Source organism: Mustelus asterias, chromosome 8 (genome assembly GCF_964213995.1).
Source record: "Mustelus asterias chromosome 8, sMusAst1.hap1.1, whole genome shotgun sequence".
Classification (NCBI taxonomy): Eukaryota; Metazoa; Chordata; class Chondrichthyes; order Carcharhiniformes; family Triakidae; genus Mustelus; species Mustelus asterias.
In genome coordinates, this window is record NC_135808.1 from 32,021,322 (window position 1) to 32,041,595 (window position 20,274).

Sequence of the window (20,274 nt, forward strand, 5' to 3'; positions counted from 1 at the left end):
GTCCATTATGAAGGATTTTATAGCAGAGCGCTTGGGGAACCATGGCAGGATTGGACAGAGTCAGCAGAGATTTACAGAAGGGAAATCATACTTCACAAATCTACTGAAATTCGTAGAGTTTTATTTAGTTTCTTAAAAGTTTATTTATTAACCTTACATTAACACTGCAATGAAGTTACGATGAAAATCCCCGAGTCGCCACACTCCAGCGCCTGTACGTGTACACGAAGGAAAATTTTGCATGGCCAATGCACCCAACCAGAACATCATTCGGGTTGTGGAAGGAAACCCACGCAGACACGGGGAGAATGTGCAGACTCCGCACAGGCAGTAACCCAAGCTGGGAATCAAACCCGGGTCCCTGGTGCCATGAGGCAGCAGTGCTAACTACTGTGCCCCCGTGCTACCCCCAGAGGATGAAACTCGTATAGTTGATGGTGGGGGTGGGGGGCGCAGAGTGTGATTTATTTGAACTTTCAGAAGGTTTTTGACAAAGTCCCACATAAGAGTGTAAAATTAAAGCACACGGGATTGGTGGGTAGTGTATTGAGAGGGATAAAAAACTGTCTGGCAGACAGGAAACAAAGAGCAGAAATAAACAGGTCATTTTCCAAATAGCAGGCAGTGACAAGTGAGGTACGTCAGGAATCAGTGCTGGGACACCAATTCACATTATATATTAATGATTGAGATCAGGGAACTAAATGTAACATGTCCAAATTTGCAGATGAAACAAAGCTGGGTTTGAGGGTGAGCTGTGAGGAGGATGCAGAGATGCTTCAGTGCAATTTGCACAAATTGAGTGAGTGGCCAATTGAATGGCAGATGCAGTACAGTTTGGATAAATGTGAGGTTATCCACTTTGATAGCAAAAACAGGAAGGATATAACTCTTGGGGCTAAAGGAATCAAAGGATTATGAAGAGAAAGTAGGAACAGGAGCTGGATGATTAGCCATAATCACAATGAATGGTGGAATAGGCTCAAAGGGCCAAATGGCCTCCTCCTGTTCCTATTTTCTATGTTTCGATGACATCTGCGCATCTGCCATCCTTACCTGGTCAGGCCTATCTGTCACTCCAGATCCGCAGTAATGTGGTGGATTCTTAAATGGCCTAGCAATTTGTATCAAACCCCCAAAGAAGACAATAACTGTATTGACCCCACTCGGTATCAAGCTAGGCACTGGAAATGAGAGAGCAAACACAGCCCTGTCAGCCCTGCGACATCACCTTACTAACATCTGTGGTGTTGTGCAAATTGGGAGCTGCCTCACCATCTATTCCAGCAACAGCCTGACTAATTACACCCAATGGGCAGGGTTTACCGCACAACCCACTGACTGTTTCGCGGCAGTGGGAGGTGACCCGCCATTGGCCGGAGCGGGATCTTCTGGTCCCGCCAGTGTCAACAGGGTTTTGTATTGAGTGCATCCTTCGCCACTTTGAAACCCACATTGGGGGTTTGTCATCTTCCAGTCCCGCCGGCCAGAAAGTGCCATCTAATTTCTCAGTCCATCAGCAGGACAGATGCTACATATTGAGCTGGCCGAGCCCTAAAGGACACAGAGTCTCTGTGGCAGGTGAAGGAAACAACAAGAGGGAAAACATACATGACCTCTTCCTCACCAACCTGCCTGATGCAAATACATCTCTCCATGACAGCAGTAGTCGGAGTGACCATTGTACACTCCTTGTGCAGACAAAGTCCCATCTTCACAGTGAGTGTTGTGTGGCACTATCATCACCATGCTATATTGGATAGATTTGGGTTTTAGGGTTGAAGTAAAAGTTCAGAATCTTGTTGTAAACTAATTTCTGATGAGAGTTACAGAATTATGGGGAAAGATCGCAGACAATGGTTCTTCAAGGGACTCTGTGCTGGTTGGAGTCATACCTGACACATAGGAAGGTGGTTGTGGTTGTGGGGGTCAGTCATCTCAACTCCAAGACATCATGCAGGAGTTCCTCAGGGTAATGTCTCAGGCCCAACTATTACACTTGCATCTAATTATAAACAATAAAAAGACAACCATTTAGGTCAGGATAATTAAAACAAGAACAGTTTATTTAACATCTTAATAGTTGAATAGTCATTCTAATACTGACTACAGCTTGTTCCCTGGGTCACCTATACCGCTCTCTCAAAGGGGCATCACACCCCAAACTACATATATAACACCCCTCCCCTTTTATTTCAGAAACTCTCAATAACATCATTTGTACACAATTTTAAATATTATGCATGCAATGAAGCCAACACATACACATGGTAAGAACTGCTGACAGGAAAACATGGAAACACATGGAAAACAACCCCACCCCTCCCCCCCCCCCACCTTAAACATGATATCCAATCATGGGGGGACATTGATAGAACTAAAACAAGGTCTCCCAACATCATAGGGCAGGGTGGGTGGGTGTAACTTGTTTCTTCGATAGTAAAGACCAATTCAAAGAATCTGTTCCATTCGCATGCCAGATCCTTATTTTCTATTATTAATTCTGCAGGCTCACTTTCTATTGTCAAACACTCACTTCAAGTCATTTCTGTTTAAAATATCTGTGGAAACTCTTAACATCTGTCTTCAGATTTGTGGCGCGCTTTCTCCTGAACTCGAACCCTCCTGTCCTTATTCATCTTTCAGTCATTCTTTACTATTTTTGATATTCTGCCAAATCTTCTGATCTGTCACTCAAATGTGTTTCATCTTTAACTTTGATCATGTCTTTAACTGTTCTAACTAACCACAGAGGGTAGGCCCTCCCCTGGGAATTTTTTATTCTTGTTGGAATGTATCTGTTCTGTGTATTGTGAAATATTAAACTTATTTCAGTTTAGAATATTAGACTCAGACACACACTTCCTTCCCTCAAACTGAATGCTAAACTCCATCACATTAGGATGGCTGTTATCTTAGGGTGCCTCCACTCTGAGGTCATTAATTAATCCTTATTTGTGTACTTTCCCAGGTCCAGTATAGCCTGCTCTCTCGTAGGTGGCAAAACATGATGTTCTAATAAACTGTCCTGAAAATATTTATGAATTCCTCATAAATATGAATTCCACCGATGCTACCTTTGTCCAGCTGATTTCTCTTGTCTATATCTCGATTAAAATCCCTGATGATAATCGCCATACCTTTCTGACAAACTCCCTTTAGCCTTTATACCTTTGTCGTACCGTGTGGTTCCTGTTAAGGGGCCTGTCAATCCCACAAGAGACTTCTTCCTTTTATCATTTCTCTTAAATTTCTTCCTAAACTGTTTCCACATCCAGGTTTCCTGAGCTGAGTCCATCCCTCTCTATTGTGTTAATCCCCTCATTGATTAATAGAGCCAGTACTCCTCCACCTTTTCCTCACTTCCTGCCCTTCCCAAACATCCCAAACAATATTCCGGTGCCAATCTATGTCATCCTGCAGCATCTAATGGCTCAAATCATATTTATTTATTTCCAATTTTGTATTCAAAACAATAAAAACTAAACAAAAAGATAAAAAAACTGATGCTACTTCACAGTCTCACATTCGCTCATTAACTCACTGTCGAAAAGTTACAGGGTAAAACAGGAAATGTTCACAAAACACTTGCCCGATGTAATCTGATGATCGAAGTTGCAGTTCTGATGAGAGATCTTCTTTAGTGAAGGATCAGTGAAGGGATTTTGACAGCCTGGGGAGAAGATGTTTGTTGGGATCCTCTTGAAAGGATGAAGTTGGTTTCTAGTCGTTTCTTCAATTGATGAACAGTCAGTTCATGTGTGGGTTGATGTTCAGGGAGAGATTCGTCTGCTCCTTGGTTTGTCACCAGAATGGATGGCTTCTTCTTGCCGTGTCCTGAGGCTTCAGAGACTGTGGTCAGAAAAGCAGTTTAATGTTTTTCCTGGTGTCGTCGGCAGGATGTGTGGCTCCTTCTTGTCGTGTCTGGATCTCTTCTCTGGCTGAAGTCAGAATGACAATTTAATTATTTTTACTGAAACCAATAAGCAACCTCAAACCAACAGTGGCTGTGCTCAGATTTCTCTAGAATCTGCTGTTTCACTTGGGCTGCTGTCACCGACAATCACAATCCTTTCTCTTTGTGAGGCAGTGGGTTTTGCTACCAAATAAACCTGTTGGGCTTTAACCTGGTGTTGTTAAACTTCTTATTCTGGAATCCGCACAACAGTGTCACCTGATGGTCAGAGGCAGTTTTGTGAACGCAGTGACCTTCTTTCTAACCTAATATTTTAACAGCTTCTCTGTCCAATGTCCATATTGAATACGATCCATATTTTAAATGATGTGTGCCATGCTTTACATGGCAGTATCCTCTGTACCTGGCATCTCACCAGCACTGAAACCCAACCTCCCAGAGTGACCCCAAACTGATGGGCCGTAACCAGGGGTTAAAACCTGTCTCCAGGTGACATCACAAAGCAGCCAGCAGCCAATCACACAGCTGCCTGCAATGATGTCACCAAGCGGCTGCAGTGGTCAGTTTGAATGGACGGGGAGTTTGTGTCCGCTCCCAGCTCCAGGCACTGGACTATTCAAGAATTTCAACACTATCAAGAACTCAATGCAGCACCAGATCCCTCACTCCTGACATTACTGGACTGAGTGGAGGTGTATTTAAGAGGTTGCATCATCTCATTTGCTGTTCCAAAAGGGAGAAAAATAAATCAAAATGGGTTGAATTAGAACGGGAAATTGAATATTTAGTACAGCAATGCAAAAAGCAGCACTCATCAGCTTTTGATGGCCTCCCTCACAAAGGCTCATAGAGCTCTTGATAGTTTGCTTTCAGAACAAGTCAAAGATGTTTACGATTTGTGAAACAGAGATATTATGAACACGGTAACAGGGCGAGCCGCTTGTTGACATTTCAATTAGGCAAACAGAAATCATGCAATGTTGTTCCAAAACTTAAGTCACAGACACCCCACCACTTTTTGACCAAACCAGAGCAACCACTTCTGCTTTTGCAGACTGCTGTAGGAATTGATGGCTGTAGGGAGAGGAGAAAAAATTAATGACTTTCGGCAAAGCATCAACGTGACGAAGTTGTCAGAAAATAACGCAAAGGAATTGGACAAATATATCATAAATTTGGAAATCAGTGAGGTAATAGATGCACTTAAAAATAACAAAAACCTCAGCCCAATGGCTACATAATTACTTCAGCAGGCCTATTATCACTCAGTAGAAAGTGGAGCATTGGCTCCTTCGTGGAGAGATGCAGTCATACCAGTCATTCATAAGGAGGGTAGGGAGCCAACAGTGTGCAGATCATATTGCTCCATATTGTTAATTAATTATGATCTGAAAATTCTAACATTTAAACTGGCCCAGAGAGTAAATAGGATAATAACTGAGATCATACACCCAGACCAAACAAGTAGAACAGGGCATTACTTTAGGGACAATCTCCACACGCTCCTTAACATCATGACTCATGCCCAAGGTCGAGGAGTTGAGGCCATGATCTTATCTTTAGAAGCTGAAAAGGTGTACCTATTCCAGACTTAGAAGGCCTGGGGTTTGGACACAACTTTGTGAGATGGGTCCAGATCCTTTATTCAAATCCACAGGCCTCTGTCAGAGCGAATGGTCATATTTCTGAAGTTTTTGGAGTCAAGAGTAGGACAAGATAGGATTGTCCTCTATCCCCCCACTTCTGTTCACTCTATATATAGAACCCTTAGCACAAATAGTGAGAGACAATAAGGGCATAAAAGGTGTTATAGCTGGAGAAGACGTGCACAAATTGACATATTCTGATGACATCCTGCCATACTTATCAGATCCGACAACATCCATATTCTTTCTGAAAAGAGAATATTTAAAAATTTGGCAGTTTACTCAGGTTACAAAGTTAATGTTGATGAAACTGAAGTAATGGAAATAAGTGGACAGATTCCCAACCATATTCAGACACAAAGTGCCTTTAAATGTCCCAGTAGGGGCAGTGAATATCTCAGTATTCTTGTCCCATCATCAATTGATCCGAGAAATGGAACAAATTACACCAGTATTGTTAATCATGTCAGGAGTGATCTGGATCAGTGGCAGACCCTACCCCTCTCTCTGTTAGGTAGGATTGAAGTTGTTTTGATGAATGTCCTTCACATCTTGTACCTGTTTCAGAAGCTATTCAGATTCCAAAATCTACATTCAATATGCTGGAACGTCTGATCGTTTTATATGGTAAGGAAATGACCCTAATGTGATTTAAGATATTACAGCTTACTAGTTTGGCAGGAGGTTTAGCACTCCCTGATTTTTAATTCTATTTTTGGCAGCTCAACTAAAATTTCTGACAGTTTGGTTAACAGGGAGAATGGAAACACGGTGGCTGAACCTGGAGAAACTTGTATGCTAACTTCCATTAATAGCATTGCCATTTATGGAAAATAAGGACTGCAGAATGAGGGAATGGGCGAGATTGACTATCAATATTTGGAAAGAAATTCAGAAATTATTTGACTGACCCAGTTAAATCTCAGCTCTGACCACTATTGGGTCTATAAATAATTTCATATCCTCCAAAGACTTTGAGAAATGGTCTGAATGTGGTCTCACCTTCCTCCACCAGCTATTTCAGCAGGATACTCTAAAATCAATTGAGCAGATCAGAGGGAAATTTGGCCTTCTGAATACGAACTGTTTTCGATACTTCCAGATAAGCCGTTTTTTCCAAAACATGAAGACATTAACAAAGTAAGATGTCCGTCTCTATCAGAGTCATACTTTGTAAACATTCAACAAAATGTCACTGTGGGAAAAGTAATATCCTGTATATATCAGACATTGCTCTCCATGGTTCCCAGCAATTCCTTACATATTAAAAGGAAATGGAAGGTTGAACTACAACAGGAGATACCAGAGGAAGACTGGAATGACATTTGTTCTGAATCCTATCTTGTCACCTGTTCAACTATCTGGAGAGAATATAAATGGAAGCTCATTTCAAGGCATTTTAGAATGCCACATATTAGTGTAAAAATTAGCTTCTCCTCCACAAGTAGTCATAGAGTTGTACAGCATTGAAAAGGTTCTCCGGCCTGTTGAGTCTGCACTGATAATAATTACTACTGAAGTCACACAGTATGAGGTCCCTCCAACACCCTATTTAAACACCAACCCCTTTGCAATGAAGGTCAAAATTCCATTTGTCTTCTTAACTACTTGTTGGCCCTGCTTGTTAGCGTTTTGTGATTCATGGACGAGTACACCTAGATCCCTCTGCGCATCACTCACCTGCAGTCTCTCTCCATTTAGATAATAATCTGTCTTTTGATTCCTCCTACCAAGGTGCATGACATCACACTTCCCTCTGTTGAATTCCATTTGTCAGGTTTTCACCTCGTCACCCAATCTATCTATATCTCATTGCAGAATCTCAACATGCCCTTCCACCTACCTTCGTATCATCAGCAAATTTGGAAATCTTGTTTCATTTTGTTCCATTCTCCAGGTCATTCATGTAAATAGTGATCAATTGCTGGCCAAGAACTGATTGCTGCGGTACTCCACTAGTTACATATTTCCACTCTGAACAAGACCCATTTATTCCAACTCTCTGTTTTCTATCTGACAGCCAGTCTTCAATCCATGCTAACACACTTACTCCAATTCCATGGACTTTTACTTCATGCATCATCTTATTATGTAGCACCTTGTCAAATGCCTTTTGGAAATCTAAATACAGTACATCTACAGGTTTCCCTCTGAAGGAGGAAATTTTCCAGAAAACCATATTTGTATCATCAAACATATTTACATATTGGACTAATTGGCACCACTCATAACGGGCCAACAATGCAGAGGGGCACCCCCGGATGGATATTCGATCGGGTCCCCCCCTGCACAGCTGAGAGACTCACGAATTTCAGAAACTACGGAAGATCCCTAATCTGCCTAGCAACAGCGCGCAGCTGCATTTTAAACTGGCCAAGGACGATCAAGATCCCTATGAAACGAGACATAGAGTGGGTTATCAAAACCAAGCTATCACTGAAATATTACCAATTCGGCCAAGGCAGACATAAAAATCTGATAAACTAAGAGATAAGGATAAAAGGTTAAGAATGAAATACTCCAGACACCCAACAGGACAGGATGACATTAACACTCAATCTCACAAGCAGGAAACACAGACACGGAACAATAGGATCAATTCAAATAAGAGGACACATAGAGATGATAATGGGAAACGCATTTAGACACCGGGGCAGGACCAAGTAATCCCATTAACACGAACACACACCATACAAATGCTAATCGATGAAACTTCCTAGGGACTTTTGAAACTGACAGACCACTTTATACATTGTGTAAAAAAGCATAATCAAATGTTCCCGCGCGAATTTGGATCCCTATAAAGATCCAGAGCTGATGTGATTTAATTGAGATCAACGTGGCCAAGCCACTGTTTCTGAGCTGGCTACGGGGGTCTCCCTGGGATCCCAGTAATTGTACAATAAAGACACGCTTTGAACCTTGATTTGCGACTCAACTTCTATTCTGCACTGGTAAAGGGATATTTCCCTACAACACCTCTATATATTCTCTCTGTTACATTCTCAAAGAATTTGAAGAAATTTGTTAAATAAGATTTACCTTTCATAAATGTTGACTCGGTTTGAATAACGAGGTCGTCATGGAATGATCTATCAGGAGTTGGAATTGAACCCACAACCTTGCTCTGAGTCAGAGGGTTGTGGGTTCAAGTCCCGCTCCAGGACTTGAGCACAAAAAATCCTGGTTGACTCTCCAGTGCAGTACAGATGGGTGGAAGAGATTACAGAGATAGGGAGGGGCAGGCCATGGAAGGATTTGAAAACAAACTCAAAAATCTCACTGAAACTAACACTGAGCTTTCCTGGGAAGAGTGGGTTATTCCTCAAGTTTTATTCCTGACAAGACTGTTAGAACTGTGCTTCAACAATCAAACTTTCATTAGTGAATGAAATCAGAATGGTTCATCAGCAGCACTAATTGAAGACAATCCCTTAAGGTGTCCATTCGAGCTGTTCGCAGCATTTTCAACAAAATTAGACTTCGGAAACCAATGTCACAGTAAAAAAGTAAAACCTTTATTACCAACCAGTGATCAATGGGAGAAGTAATCTCGATGATCACAGATACAGAATACCTGGGCTTCTCGGACAAGTTCTGAAGCTATTAGTAAAAACAGAATTTTTGATTTGATTTGATTTATTATTGTCACATGTATTAACATACAGTGAAAAGTATTGTTTCTTGCGCACCACACAGACAAAATATACTGTTCATAGAGAAGGAAACGAGAGAGTGCAGAATGTAGGGTTACAGTCATAGCTAGAGTGGAGAGAAAGATCAACTTAACGCAAGGTAAGTCCATTCAAAAGTCTGACGGCAGCAGGGAAGAAGCTGTTCTTGAGTCGGTTGGGACGTGATCTCAGATTTTTGTATCTTTTTCCTGAAGGAAGAAGGTGGAAGAGAGAGAGGGGTGCGTGGGGTCCTTAATTATGCTGGCTGCTTTGCTGAGGCATCAGGAAGCGTAGACGGAGTCAATGGTTGGGAGGCTGGTTTGCGTGATGAACTGCGCTATATTCACGACTTTTTGTCGTTTCTTGCGGTCTTGGGCAGAGCAGGAGCCATACCAAGCTGTGATACAACCAGAAAGAATGCTTTCTATGGTGCATTTGTAAAAGTTGGTGAGAGTCGTAGCTGACATGCCAAGGTTATACATTTTAAAATCCTTAGTTTAAAATTAATTTCATTTAGTATACACACATCAATACAAATTTCTGTCAAGTACCTCAGCCAACTGCATTGTAACTGCCAGCATGATGGTATTTCATTCATCCATAAAACCCGGACGTTAACTCCCTTCTTGGCTAAAGCTACTTTCCTGTTGCCTGGTTACGGTAGACGCTACCATAAGGTTCAAAGTGGATGTTCCTACCTGCTCACTGCCAAGATGAATAGACATGTGTTCCTGCGTCCAGGGGCATTTCTATTCTGTGTCTGGCCATTGACTGAACATATTCATTATTGTTGCAAAATATGATCCCTTTTAGCCCTGCCAATGCCTATATGCCTCAAACCTAAAAGAAATGTAAATTAGTCACTTTCAGATCCCCCCTTCTGAGCATTTGGCTCGTCTAAGACGAGGCCACTATAAATGCTTCCAAAGAACTATTCTATTCTTGATGGTCATTGACAATACTGTATCTCAGGCCGTGTTATCCCTCAAATGGATGATTGCCAGTACGTATTCTCATACGCTGGAGGGACACTTGGGATTCTGGTTAACTCTTCCTCCACTAGAAGAGATGTAACTGCTACGACACCTCCCATGTACTTGGTTGCAAAAGAACATCAACATCTGATTGCTCGTACGACCAGAAAAAAAAATCAAAGTGACTACCATGAAAATCACTTTCCTTTGCACTATATTTGTCCCCCGTGAACCCATTCAGTTAGTTGCCCAATCCACAGAGAAAAAGATGTTGGTTGTTTATATTTCTCGACCGCCCTCTGAATGTGTGTAACCAAATTAGTTATGTCCTCCGAAGTGTCTGGAATGTCGGTGCAACACCTTGACACGGGTAAAACAGACGAACTTAGGGCCTTAATGCTTATGCGGAATTTGGATGTGGTTGCGGTGACGGAAACTTGGTTAAAAGGACAGGACTGGCAGCTGAATATTCCAGGGTATAAGTGTTTTAGGCGAGACAGAGGAAGGGCTAAAAAAAGTGGGGGAGTAGCGATATTAGTTAAGGAGCATATTACCGCGGTGCAGAGGGTAGACAACTTAGAGGGGTCATGTACTGAGTCGCTGTGGGTGGAACTCAGAAACAGGAAGGGTGCAGTCACTATGCTGGGGGTGTACTACAGACCACCCAACAGCCCACGGGAAGTGGAGGAAAGGATATGTCAGGAGATTCTGGATAGGTGCAGAAAAAATAGGGTTGTTGTAGTGGGGGACTTTAATTTCCCTGGCACAGACTGGAAAGTGCTTAGAGCTGGGGGTCCGGACGGGGAGGAATTTGTAAAATGCATACTGGAAGGTTCTTTGGAACAGTATGTAGATAGCCCGACTAGAGAGGGGGCTATACTGGACCTAGTTCTGGGAAATGAGCCCGGTCAGGTCGTCAAAGTTTCGGTAGGGGAACATGTGGCAAATAGTGACCACAACTCTGTTAACTTTAGGATAGTAATGGACAAGGATGAGTGCTGTCCTACGGGCAGGGTGCTAAATTGGGGGAAGGCTAACTATAGCTGGATTAGGCAGGAATTGGTGGATGTTGATTGGGAGAGGATGTTCGAGTCTGGCATGTGGGAGTCTTTTAAGGAACAATTGATAAGGCTGCAGGATAGGCATGTGCCTGTAAAAAGGAAAGATAGGAAAGGTAGGATTCGAGAGCCGTGGATAACCAGGGAAATTGAGGATCTGATTAAAATGAAAAGTACGTTAAGTCCAGGCAACAGAAAACAGATGGAGCTCTGGAGGAATACAGAGAGAGTAGGAAAGAACTCAAACGGGGAGTTAGAAGGGCAAAAAGAGGTCACGAGATGTTCTTGGCAGGCAGGATTAAGGAGAATCCTAAGGCATTCTATTCACATGTTAGGAACAAAAGAGTTGTCAGGGAGAAAATCGGACCTCTCAGGGACAAAGGAGGGGAATTAGGCTTAGAACCCAAGGGAATAGGGGAGATCCTAAATGAATACTTTGCATCGGTATTCACGAAGGAGAGGGGCGTGTTAACCGGGAGTGTCTCGGAGGGAGGTGTTGACCCGTTAGAGAAAATCTCCATTACAAGAGAGGAAGTGTTAGGTTTTTTAGGGAACATTAAAACTGACAAAGCATGGTTTTGTAAGAGGGAGGTCGTGCCTTACAAATTTGGTGGAGTTTTTTGAGGAAGTGACAAAAACGGTTGATGAAGGAAGGGCCGTGGATGTCGTCTATATGGATTTCAGTAAGGCATTTGACAAAGTCTCACATGGCAGGTTGGTTAAGAAGGTTAAGGCTCATGGGATACAAGGAGAACTGGCTTGGCCATAGGAGACAGAGGGTAGTGGTCGAAGGGTCTTTTTCCGGCTGGAGGTCTGTGACCAGTGGTGTTCCGCAGGGCTCTGTACTGGGACCTCTGCTATTTGTGATATATATAAATGATTTGGAGGAAGGTGTAACTGGTGTAATCAGCAAGTTAGCGGATGACACGAAGATGGCTGGACTTGCGGATAGCGAAGAGCATTGTCGGGCAATACAGCAGGATATAGATAGGCTGGAAAATTGGGCGGAGGTGTGGCAGATGGAGTTTAATTCAGATAAATGCGAAGTGATGCATTTTGGAAGAAACAATGTAGGGAGGAGTTATACAATAAATGGCAGAGTCATCAGGAGTATAGAAACACAGAGGGACCTAGGTGTGCAAGTCCACAAATCCTTGAAGGTGGCAACACAGGTGGAGAAGGTGGTGAAGAAGGCATCTGGTATGCTTGCCTTTATAGGACGGGGTATAGAGTATAAAAGCTGGAGTCTGATGATTCAGCTGTATAGAACACTGGTTAGGCCACATTTGGAGTACTGCGTCCAGTTCTGGTCGCTGCACTACCAGAAGGACGTGGAGGCGTTAGAGTGCAGAGAAGGTTTACCAGGATGTTGCCTGGTATGGAGGGTCTTAGCTATGAGGAGAGATTGGGTAAACTGGGGTTGTTCTCCCTGGAAAGACGGAGAATGAGGGAGGATCTAATAGAGGTGTACAAGATTATGAAGGGTATAGATAGGGTGAACGGTGGGAAGCTTTTTCCCAGATCAGAAGTGACGTTCACGAGGGGTCACGGGCTAAAGGTGAGAGGGGCGAAGTATAACTCAGATATTTGAGGGATGTTTTTTACACAGAGGGTGGTGGGGGCCTGGAATGCGCTGCCAAGTAGGGTGGTGGAGGCAGGCACGCTGACATTGTTTAAGACTTACCTGGATAGTCACATGAGCAGCCTGGGAATGGAGGGATACAAACGATTGGTCTAGTTGGACCAAGGAGCGGCACAGGCTTGGAGGGCCGAAGGGCCTGTTTCCTGTGCTGTACTGTTCTTTGTTCTTTGAACAAATTAAAACACATGCTCCACCCCTAGCTGCCAAGATGAAGTCTAACGCCATCTGATTCTGTAACACAACAATGCAAATTGCAACATCTCATGGCTGATCTCCAGAAGGGCTGTATCAGTACCATTGGCAACTTGTTCCAAAATCAAGGTAATGTCTTCAATCTTGATTGGTCGTCTTATATACGTATACGGGGGCCTCATTATACCAAGGAAATTGTCTAATCCCACAAGGGCATGTCGCTTTCTCCCAGTCGGAAGCTGGTAGGAATGATAAATATATGGCACTACATATCCAAGGTAACAGGACCCCTTCCATCCGATAGGCAACCACGGATATGCCTTATTTCCACAAATCCAATAAGTGCTATTGAAGGTTGGATATATGTGTTCCCCTCTGAAGCAATATGGAATTCTGCAAAATCGATCATCGCTCGGTGGATTCAGACAAATTTGTTTGGTTACATCGACTGTGCGTTAACACTTACTTGCATCCAAATTCCCTCCAGGGCCTCTTTTATTCTCAACACACAATATGCCTTCCTGCTTCATTTCTGCTTCAATTAAAATAAGGCTGGGTGCTGGACCTGATGTGTTAAAGACAGGTTATACCTGTTCATGTGACCTGGCCCAGCTGTACAAGATCTATTTCTGTAAAAGTCTACTTCATCACAAGTTCCAGGAAAACCTAATGCTAATGCCTCATGATCTCTAAAAGACTGAGTAAGCTGATCCCACACAATTAAATCTGCCCATGACAAAGGCACTGGGTGTACGGATATTCCTCCCTCAACATGTATAGGAACGTATGAGCATACCCAATATTTAGATATATCAGCAGTTTTTGCATACTTTTATGCCATGTACAGATCAGTATTAGTATGCAGTTCTCGATGGACTGTCTGTATTAAACATCATAAACTCAACAATAAAAGAACAGAAAAGTTTGCAAACATGCTGATAACTCTTAACTGATGATTCAATATTCTTCTTTTGTATCTCCCAGTTACTGGTCAGTATCAAAAAGATAGAAGTTCACACACAATTCCGCACTACCACATCAACCTTGATTCTGAATCTTGACAATCAGGCCTCGGGTCTTGGTTGTCGGCTGTCTTTCTTCTTTTCATCTAACCTGGAACAGATAGTTGGAGGTTGAAGTCTCACTCCAGAGACTTGAGCACTGAGGCTGACACTCCAGTGCAGTACCGAGGGACTGTCAGAGGTACCAGCTTTCAGATGACTTGAACTAAGGCCCTGTCTGTCATCTCAGGTGAATGTAAAAGATCCCATGACACGACATTGTAGAAGAGAAGAGGAATCCATATGGATCCCACAATCAATGTCACAGAAAAAGATTATCTGGTCATTATTTATTACCTTAAGGTTTGAGAAGACTTGCTGTGAACAAACTGACTGCTACATTTCTGATATTAGTACTGAGTCTACACTTGATAATATACAAGTGCAAAGCTTTCTTTCTGAGGGAAATGTTATGCTTCCTGTGAACTGGAAATTATAAACCCATTATACAGTGATATTGACCAATATATTGTGTGCAGGACTTTTACTGGAGGCTCCTGAGTGTTTCAGTGAATAGGAACACACCATATTGACGAATCAGGTAGTTTGGTTTAAAGTTTAAAAACATGAATTTATTGTGAGTTATAAATCTATACAGAAGATTGATAAAACAGCAGACAAACAACACAATTTGCAGCTTAATCCAAACTATGAATCAACCAAAACAGAAACGCACTTTGAAAATGACTCTCAATCTTTCTCAGAACATGAAATTAATCTTGGCAGAGTGTTAAGATGAACATATTGTACTGAGTTATGATGGACTGAGGGAACTCAGGTTTGTAGAGACTCACCCGCACTCCCTCACCATTTAAAGGTTAGTCGTCCTCCTAGACAGGAGAGTTCAAACATTACCCATGATAATAGTCAGAGGATCTTTCTATAATTCACATCACCATATAAAGCAGGATCAGATTCTGCCCCATACTAACTCACTGAAGTTGGCTCACTTCACTAAGACACAAACACACTCACATCAGGAGAAACTCTGTCAGAATACTACAGACAAGAGTTTCTGTAAATTCCCTGTGCTTTCGTGTGGCCCCAATCCCCAAATTCAGAAAAGACCTTATTTTGGAATCGCTTTCCGTCATATAAACCCACCAGTAGTTACAGAGATGAAGTGGTCACATGGATCCATGGACCAATCGGTCTCCATCCCAGGAAGACACCCTTCCCCAGATGTGATGGACAATGATTTCTCATTCCCAACTCTCTGCCCTTTGACCCTCCATTCGCCACAATGCTCCTGTAGCCGTCAATCTGGTTTAATCATTCCCTCATATCCACCTTCTACATGAGGCTTATTCAACCTTTTCGCATGGAGGGGGCGGGGCGACATTTCAATTTTTCTCACTCAAAAGCTGATGAGCAAATTTCATCTATGAAAAGTTTGACACGTCGTTCAACGTGAATTTTAAAAATAGCTGACTTATGAAGGGAAACAACTTGCTGAGAAAAGGTCACATCGATAAGTTCATTATTTATAAAAAATTGAGTGACAGATAACGATGACCATTGGAGTGTCAGAGGGTGAGAGTGTGTCCAGCTATCTCCCAGTCTCAGGTGCTTCCTCACTTCCCCATCACCAGGTGAGTGTTGATGTGTGGGGATGAGAGTGATTACGAACACTGAGACTGAGTGAGCGAGAGACTGAGTGAACCAGATCACACTCTGACCTCCCTGTCACCACCACACACAAACACACACAACCTCCTCACGCACACAGCCATCCCCACCCCCTAACATGCACACACATGCCCCTCACATACACGCACATACCCAAACTCCCCCACCTCAATACATGTGCATGCACACACTCTCCTCACCGGGCCATATAGAGGGCTTTGGTGGACCACATAGAAGGGCTCCTTGATCTACAACCTGGCCCATATGGCAAAGCTTACCTTCGAATGTTTGAGGGGAAGGTGAAAGTCTTGACAGAAATACCGCGGTTGAAGAGTTTCTCCGCTTTCTGAACCATCCGATGGCCCAGAAAGGCCGAAATCATCAGCAAACTGAACACAAACCTCACACTTTCCCCTGTGTAACACTTCTGATGGATCAGGAGACTTGATGATCAAAAGAACTATTTGTCGCAAACCTCATATCATGATTTCTCTTTTGCGTGAATCCTCTGATGAAGCAGAAGACTTGATGATCGTGGAAATGACTTGTCACACTCCTCACATCTGGATGGTTTCTCCCCGTCTGGATCCTGTGATGGAGCAGGAGACTTGGTGATGGTGAGAACGATTTATCTCACACCTCACATCTGAATGGTTTCTCCCCTGTGTGAGTCTCCTGATGCTGCTGGAGGTTCGATGAATGCGAGAATGATTTTTCACACACCTCACATCTGAATGGTCTCTCCCCTGTGTGAATCCTCTGCTGCTGAAGTCGACACCAGGACTGTAAGAATGATTTGTTACAGAACTCAAGGGCGGCACGGTAGCACAGTGGTTAGCACTGCTGCTTCACAGCTCCAGGGTCCCGGGTTTGATTCCCGGCTCGGGTCACTGTCTGTGCGGAGTTTGCACATTCTCCTCGTGTCTGCGTGGGTTTCCTCCGGGTGCTCCGGTTTCCTCCCACAGTCCAAAGATGTGCGGGTTAGGTTGAATGGCCAGGTTAAAAATTGTTCCTGAGATGCGTAGTTAGAGGGATTAGCGGGTAAATATGTGGGGGTAGGGCCTGGGTGGGATTGTGGTCGGTGCAGACTCGATGGGCCGAATGGCCTCCTTCTGCACTGTAGGGTTTCTATGATTCTAAGGAACTCACATTTGAAAAGGTTTCTCTCCTGTGTGACTGCGTCGGTGAGTGCACAATGTTGACGAATGTGTGAAAGCTCCATCACACGCCTCACACCTGAATGGTTTCTCTTCCATGTCGCTGTTCCTGTGGGTCAACAGATGCAGCTGGTGTGTTAGGAGACCTTATGAGTCTGTAGAGTCATCCTCACACTTAACAGCCTCTCCCCTGTAGGAATGAGTCAGTGATTCATGAGGCTTGATTGAAGCTCTCACCACAATTGGAGTCCACTCACACTTTTTCCCAGCCTCACCCTGACCGATCACCCACAGCCGAACCTTCAGAAAGGTTGGTTCTGATGGAAGGTTCCACACCACTGACCAGTTTCAGATCTGATGATATGTCAAAGCTCCCCTGATCTGACCGATTTCCAGAAGAGACTGATTTCCAGAAGATGGTTTCGCTGCTCAATCTTCTCTGTTGTGCAATGCTGTGAAGGGACTGGATGTCTTCCCACAGTTGTGCAGTTGTTCCTTGGGTGATGGTCAGGATCTATCTGTGGTGTCGGTCCTCACTGTATTCTCTGGTGTAGTCCGGTGCAATACCTCTGTAAAACTAAAAAAAGGAAAAATGATTTCCTCCAATCCCTCTCCTCTTTTGTTGAAGGGAGTGACTCCTCAGTTTTTCATTTGTATCTTCACAGGATGCGTATGTCACTGGGTAGAACAACATTTATTGCCCATCCCGAAATGTCCCAAGATGGCATGTGACTGGTGCTGGTGTTCCCATGCTTCTGCTATCCTGGTCTTCCAGCTGGTGAACGTTGCATTTTTGAAGTTGCCTCAAAAGATCCTTGGTGAGTTGCTGCAGGACATTTGTACATTGTGCACACTGTGCCAGTGATGAAGCGAGTGAATGTTTGTGGATGGGGAGGGTTTCCAGAGTGTTGTTTGCACTGCACTTATCTCGGCAAGTGGAGAACATTCCATCACATTCCTGACTTGTGCCTGGTAGATGATGGACAGGCTTTGAGCAGTCAGGACGGGAGTTATTCACTGCAGGATTCCCAGCTTTTGACTCTTGAGCCACAGTATTTATACAGTTGGTCCAGTTCAGTTTCTGGTCAATGTTAACTGCCAGACTGATGATAGTGAGGGGTGAAATTTGCAGCTATTCTGCAATGAGCGGATCAAATCTGATCTCTACAGTCCTGCCACATCCAGTCATGAATGATAATTGGCAACCAAACAATTAACTGGAGGATGCTCTTCAAAATATCCCCATCCTCAATGACGGAGGAGCCCATCACATCAGAGCAAAAGATAAGGCCGGAGCATATGCAACAACCTTCAGCCAGAAGTGTTGAGTGGATGACCCATCTCGCCCTCCTCTGAAGGTTCCCAGCATCACACATGTCAGTCTTCAGCCAATTCTATCCACTCCATGTGACATCAGGAAACAGCTGAAACACTGGGCAACACAGATGCCATGGGCCCTGACAATATTCCAGCAATAATACTGAAGACCTGTTCTCCAGAAATTGCTGCACTTCCAGCCAAGCTGTTCCATTACATTTCCAACACAGGCATCTAGCCAGCAATGTCGAAAACCTGCTTTGTCCTGCACAACACAAGAATTCTCATCAGTCTACCCTCGGTTATCAGCTACTGGATATCAGATATCTCAATAACTGTCATCTAGAGCGTTTTCAAGTGACACTTATTGAGATATCTGATATCCACTCCATCTGACGAAGGAGCTGTGCTCCGAAAGCTTATGGTATTTGCTACCAAATAAACCTGTTGGACTTTAACCTGGTGTTGTGAGACTTCTTACTGTGATTATCTGGGAGGGCAGAGTGTCTGAGGATTCTTACTGACTTCCTATTGTTGAGTTGTGTGTGTGTTGGGAGCTGGTTATTATCCTGTGGACTGGGAATGGTCAGTTCTCACTGTGTGATGTTATTGGTCTTTTCAAAAAGTTTCTACCGCTCTATCTCGGAATTTTGGAGGAGGCACAGAAGAGATTTACTCGAATGTTTACCCTCCAGTGCTCACACAGGGGAGCTGTCCTTCCAAAGCACTGTCAGTCTCAGCAGTGTCTGTCTCCAACCTTTCCCACCATCAGTTCCATCATTTCAAGAAGGCTAATTTAATCTTGGATCACATCTCCAAACATCACCAGAAGAACACATCAATATGTATGGAAGCTGCTGTATAAACTCAGCATCCTTTCAGTGCAGCGTCAGGTACAAGTCACTCTCTGAGTCACTCTGATCAAGAAGGTAATCAGATACTCAGTGGTAAGAAAGGCTTCTGCTTCTAATCTACCAGCACAAACACCCGGGGGAGGAGCCATTCCTGGGGTAGTAATGGAGGGACTTCAATTAGCCTCAGCATCTCTGGTCTATGGAGGGGAAGAATCACGGTCATGGGCATTCGGCCTCTGATATTCGGGTAAGCGTTCTCCAAGGCGGCCTTCACAAAGAACAAAGAACAAAACAGGACAGGAACAGGCCCTTCGGCCCTCCAAGCCCGTGCCGCTCCCTGGTCCAAACTAGATCATTCTTTCTATCCCTCCATTCCCACTCCGTTCATATGGTTGTCTAGATAAGTCTTAAACGTTCCCAGTGTGTCCGCCTCCACCACCTTGCCTGGCAGCGCATTCCAGGCCCCCACCACCCTCTGTGTAAAATATGTCCTTCTGATATCTGTGTTAAACCTCCCCCCCCTTCACCTTGAACCTATGACCCCTCGTGAACGTCACCACCGACCTGGGGAAAAGCTTCCCACCGTTCACTCTATCTATGCCTTTCATAATTTTATACACCTCTATTAAGTTTCCCTTCATCCTCCGTCTTTCCAGGGAGAACAACCCCAGTTTACCCAATCTCTCCTCATAACTAAGCCCCTCCATACCAGGCAACATCCTGGTAAACCTCCTCTGTACTCTCTCCAAAGCCTCCACGTCCTTCTGGTAGTGTGGCGACCAGAACTGGACGCAGTATTCCAAATGCGGCCGAACCAACGTTCTATACATCTGCAACATCAGACCCCAACTTTTATACTCTATGCCCCATCCAATAAAGGCAAACATGCCATATGCCTTCTTCACCACCTTCTCCACCTGTGACGTCACCTTCAAGGATCTGTGGACTTGCACACCCAGGTCCCTCTGCGTATCTCCACCCTTTATGGTTCTGCCATTTATCGTATAGCTCCTCCCTACATTATTTCTACCAAAATGCATCACTTCGCATTTATCAGGATTGAACTCCATCTGCCATTTCTTTGCCCAAATTTCCAGCCTATCTATATCCTTCTGTAGCTTCTGACAATGCTCCTCACTATCTCCTCACTATCT